The sequence below is a fragment of the Mytilus californianus genome, unplaced genomic scaffold, assembly GCF_021869535.1.
Source record: "Mytilus californianus isolate M0D057914Y unplaced genomic scaffold, xbMytCali1.0.p SCAF_8, whole genome shotgun sequence".
Lineage (NCBI taxonomy): Eukaryota > Metazoa > Mollusca > Bivalvia > Mytilida > Mytilidae > Mytilus > Mytilus californianus.
In genome coordinates, this window is record NW_026262734.1 from 38,598,515 (window position 1) to 38,603,790 (window position 5,276).

The 5,276-nt window shown below is 33.4% G+C and overlaps 1 long non-coding RNA gene across 1 annotated transcript; it reads right to left on the minus strand.

The window, feature by feature from the left end:
* Window positions 1–2,061: 2,061 nt before the first annotated feature.
* LOC127711156 (uncharacterized) lies at window positions 2,062–3,651 on the minus strand. The gene is made up of 2 exons (XR_007986534.1): window positions 3,513–3,651; window positions 2,062–2,591 (listed from the first exon to the last, which is right to left on the minus strand). It is a non-coding gene; the product is annotated as an uncharacterized LOC127711156 (long non-coding RNA).
* Between the last annotated feature and the right edge of the window lie 1,625 nt (window positions 3,652–5,276).

A 5,276-nucleotide genomic window follows, 5' to 3' on the forward strand; every position in this document is an offset into this window, starting at 1 on the left:
TTGTCACAAAGCCAAACGAACTTTACTGGTTATGTCCACAGGCGGATCAACGTGACATTCATATAACAAGAAAGAGGACTTGTGCTTTATACTTTTTTCTGTACATAATGTATTCTGGGCATTTTTAATGAAGTAGTATGATATATACTCTGTATGATATGTACAGCCACTGATATTAGAGTGTAGAACGGGTGATTTCATATCTGTTACTCAAGAGTTCGCCTTTAGTAAACGACTACGAGGTTTTTTCAACGACATTGACTACTCACGAGAGTCTTGCGCGGTCGTCTTTAAACGATAGATTTGTTTTATATACGGTTTTATTTTTTTTATTGTACGCGGTTTTGTTAATTTTTTTTTTTTATCATTATTGAACGTGAATTTTTGAAGTTGAGTGCTTTTTCTGTATGTATTGTGACAGCGATATTTTCCACTTTGTTTTATTTCGTTGAAATTCAAACGTTATCTAAAAGCAAGAGACTATTGTTCTTCAAATTGTTAGCTTACATGTTAAGACGTTAATCCATTTTAATCCTAGCATTGTCCAACTCTTATTATCAGATATATATTTTTTTAATTTGTATTATTTGTTTACAGCATTACGTGACAAATTTCATTATTACATGTAGTTATGATTAAGTAAGATTACGTAACTCATATTAAATCGTTTCTATGCGAATGGTCAGTTGGATACCAGCGGTCAAACTGTACGGACGCCGTGCATTTTACAGTGACATTCATTGTATTTAGTATAGAACATTTATTGGAATTACCAGTTGTTTTATCTTTTTGGAATATTTACTGTTGAACTTTTATTGTAATTGTTTTACACTATTGAGGAAGTTATATATAAACCATCGTAAAGCTTAACTTAGTTTTGTTGACTTAGCCAGTGAGTTTCCCCCGAATTCTTAATATAACAGGAACGACGAAAACCCCTGTTCTAGTATTCTCCCTTCAGATGTTCCATTGATCGGTGTTAAAAAGATGGAAATAATTGAGAAACAGACTCTAATAACCCCACAACATGTGCACGTGGATTACTGAAGTCAGGAACTTTTTGTAATGACAACATATCTTTAATGTTCTAAGGTCAATTTATTCACAACTTTCAAAATAGATTTTCCATAGTACGATTAAGGATGCCTTCTGAATTTTTGTCGTTTGGTTGCTGTCTGTAGTTCACACTTTGGCGTATATCCCTGATCTCTTCTAATTTATATAATGGGGTTATGGTTGTCCTTTAAATTGTTGCTGTATATTATATTTGTTTTTCGTTTATTGCTTTGTATAGGAATCAGGTCATTGGTTTTCTCTTTTGTATTGTTTTACATGCCATTTCGGAGGACATGTATAGCTTACTGTGCGGTATGGGTTAAGCTCATTGTTAAAGGCCGTACGTCGACGTATAGTTGCTTAATTCACTGCCAATTGGTCAGTTGTCTCATTAGCAATCTCACATCTTATTTTAATATTATGGGTGACCGGCAGTTGTTCCAAATAATACTAGCATGATGTGGATGTGTGGGTTTTAAGATACACTTAGACAACATTCCCCTTTAAATATATCGGTGTTCTCCGAAATGTATCGGTACTTATCACAAATCAAAAACCCTGTCTGAAGCGCGCATAGCTAACGTAATAGGCTGTTGACATACAATTCTTTAAAAAAATTAGAGAACGGAAACGGAAAATTCAGCATTTTTTCCATTTGTAAAGGGGCAAAACTCTAGAACGGATAAAGTGACGCCACCAAAATTCAAACTTGATATGTGTTTTGTGGTAATAAGCATTGTGTATCAGTTTCATAACATTTGGTTGAGGCAAACTAAAGTTAGAGAACGGAAACCAACTTTGGGACGTACGTACAGACGGACAAGGGTAAAACTTAATGCCCCCTCCGCTATGGCGGGGTCATAAAAAACTGTCTAAGGACCGAAACTATTACATACTTACGACCTATACGGTTGGTACATATCGTTCAACAACAAAATCACAAAAGCAACGGTTCTTAAGTTTGCAGGTAAATATCAGTTGGTGATAAAATATAAGGAAAGAAAATGCTTTTTCAAATTTTATTATAAACTCGTTAGTAACAAAACAAGGTATAACAATAATAAATAGGTCAAAATATGTTGTTCATCTAAAATGTTCACATCATTAATTCATAGGCAATAGTTTACCGCAATCGGCAATCACATGGTTAAATATAACGCTGGCAGTGTTCATTTCGTTCCTTTGGACCCGATGCGCGATATAAGGCTTGTCATATATAAAGATTACTGTGACTAGTACTTTATAATTTAGTATAATCTCTAACCGGATTTGAAGAGCAAGATGGCAACTTGTCCCAAGTAAAAGTATATGAAGTGTTTGGTTTCATGTGTCACGTAGCTACCAAAGTTACGTCCAACGATACAATGCCATGTTGGGTTGTATTTTTTGTCGAACTCTTTCTTGATGTAAGCGGCAATGTCTTTCTCAATGTTGTATTTCTCTAGAGCTTGTGTTGCACAGTCAACAGCATCCTGTTGCATGTCTTCTGACATGTCAGCATTCTTAATTACAGCCTTTCTTTCAGACATATTGGCCTAAAAAAATAATTTATAAAATTAAACGGTGAATGGAATATTACATTTCTATTCATATATTTAAATTTGCACAACTGTGATTGTATATTAACATGACAAAAAAAAAACCATCTATTGGTCCCAGGTTTTACACATAAATAAAAAAAAAAGTAAAAACGTTTTTTTTATATTAAACAAGTACGGTTTTCGTGGTGTAATTTTATTATATAGAATTTTGATAAGCCTAGACTGTCTATTTCGTATTAGTTTTTCCAATCAGATTATAAATTACTCGATTGAAATTCTGCAATCGGCTCTTAAACTTATATGCAACTTTCGTAAAAAAAACAACAACTACTATTTGAACAAAACTAATTAATTTACATCCGCTGAAGGTTTGCCGGGGAACCATTCTAAGAATATTATCTACCTGCAACGCCGCTATGATGAGATGAAAACATAAACAGCTGTTATACGGATTACCATGTACTAATTGCAAGAGTTGTTTGGGGTTAAGCAAACGTAATAATCTCAAACAATATTTAACAATGTCTACAGGCCATTTAAATATCAAAAAACATTCGTTCGCTGTAATTTTTCATTAAAACCTTACCTGAACATTAATTTCAAATTAGTAAAAAAAGTGGAAATTCCAGTTACAGCAGAAAAAAAAACGAACTTTTAAGCACAAACTAAAAAGTATTAAAAACAAATAATAATGACATGATAACTGGCCTTTTCAATGAATCAAATATTAACCATTTACAACGGTGTGCAACAAGCGACGTGAAGCAAGCAAGCCAGCAATCAATCAATCATTATGAAGCGCGGACGTCTATGAAAACACCATAGATTAAAACTATAACATAAAATGAAAAAAAATATGTATCTACATAAGTTAACTCGAAATAAAAAAACGATAAAAAGTAAAGCACTACTTACAATTAGATTTCTTCAGTCGTAGAAAGTTCACTGTCAAAAATAAATTTCAATTGATGAAGCTTTCTTGGATACGCAGAGTTTTTACCATTGTTGGTTACCAATGCGTGCATTTCACTGGTCACTGTATAATAACTCTCTAGTTTAGTTTACCTACCCATAAGTCTACAAAACAGGAAGCACGCAGTCTAATATGAGATCAGTTTCGGTGTAACTAAGTGATTGCGGCATTTATAAACAGGACATTGACATATTCACATAACATATTTTTTCTCCATAGATTATTTTTAAGTCATTGATTTTTACAAACAATGTATTGTAAGACGCAGAATTGTTTGAAAATTATTTGTTTATTTGTTCATAATTTTGTTTTCATTGATTGAGTTGATTTTGTTTTCTCATGATGTTTACACACTTCATTGTTATTTAGGATCTTATTCTAAAATAATGCTTACAGCCTTCACAGTAAATATTATCATATTAAAAATTCTGTAATTAGTATAACAAAGTTTATCAAAATCTGACCACAAATAAACGTACCGTATTTTTTTTTTAAAACGAATTTTTTATTATATGTAGTGAAAATTGATGAAAGTGACAATGTCAGTATGTGCTGTTGATATTTATCCCGTGAGCTGTTTAATACAGTTAATTATAACACATGTAGTTGTTTTCAATTCTTCTAGAACACACCCGCGAAATCGCAGGCATAATTAAGGAGCGTGATTGAAAGTATTAAACTGTTGTAGGATGAATTTTTGTAAAAGATTTTATGACTGGAGAATTTCAGGAAAGGTATCAAAAGTCATAGGTACTTGGAGACAGGACAATTTGTTTAGCCCTCCCCTTTTTTTTTCAAAATCCGTTATTTTTTTTTTCTATTAATTTCAATTATTTTCGCATTTTTCTGTATACTATGAACAGACATATACTATAATCTCTATATAATATACAGTGGCGGATCCAGAACTTTTTATAAATGGGGTTTTGGGGGGGGGGGGGGGGGGGGGGCAATGGCTGCCATAATAGGGGGCCCGCTACAGTCATGTTTCTGTGATTCCCTATATAATCTACCAAATTTTTCCCACGAAAAAGGGGGAGAGGGCGGGCTTCCAGCACCCTCCGCCCCCACCCCCCGATCCGCCTATGATATGATATGACCGCAGTAAACTTGGAATCGATAGTAATTAGTAAATAGCAAATACACTTTATTTATAGTATATGTATGTTCATAGTATACAGAAAAAGCGAAAATAATTGTCCTGTCCCCAAGTACCTATGAAAATTATGTGTATTTTGAGGTCGTAATTTTAAACCGTCCTCAACGAAAGTCTTGTATATGACTTAAAAGTCCGTCCGATGACGGAAACAATATCCGGACGCCTTTATTTTCGTTTTCTTCCCAAAATAACCCAAACGGAATAATCATAAGCGAGGATGACAAATGCGACTATGCATGGTACCTATAGGACACAAAGGCTTGACGGTTAGTTTATTGTGGAAGGAAGAGAAGCGACACACAAAATGAGGTCTTCTCATTTAATAGTATAGATATTGAGGCGGGGGAAAGCGGGAGGGTCGATAAAAAGCGCGGTCGTGATCATATAACTGGAATTCTACTATTATTTTTTTCTGTAATTATATAATTTCTTTATTCTGTACATTGTTCATTTTTGTATTCAGTATTGTATTACCTAATTCTTTTATTTTCTACAGTAATTCTTTATAGATCTTTATACGTTTGCAACCATTATTCTCTGTTCTTTA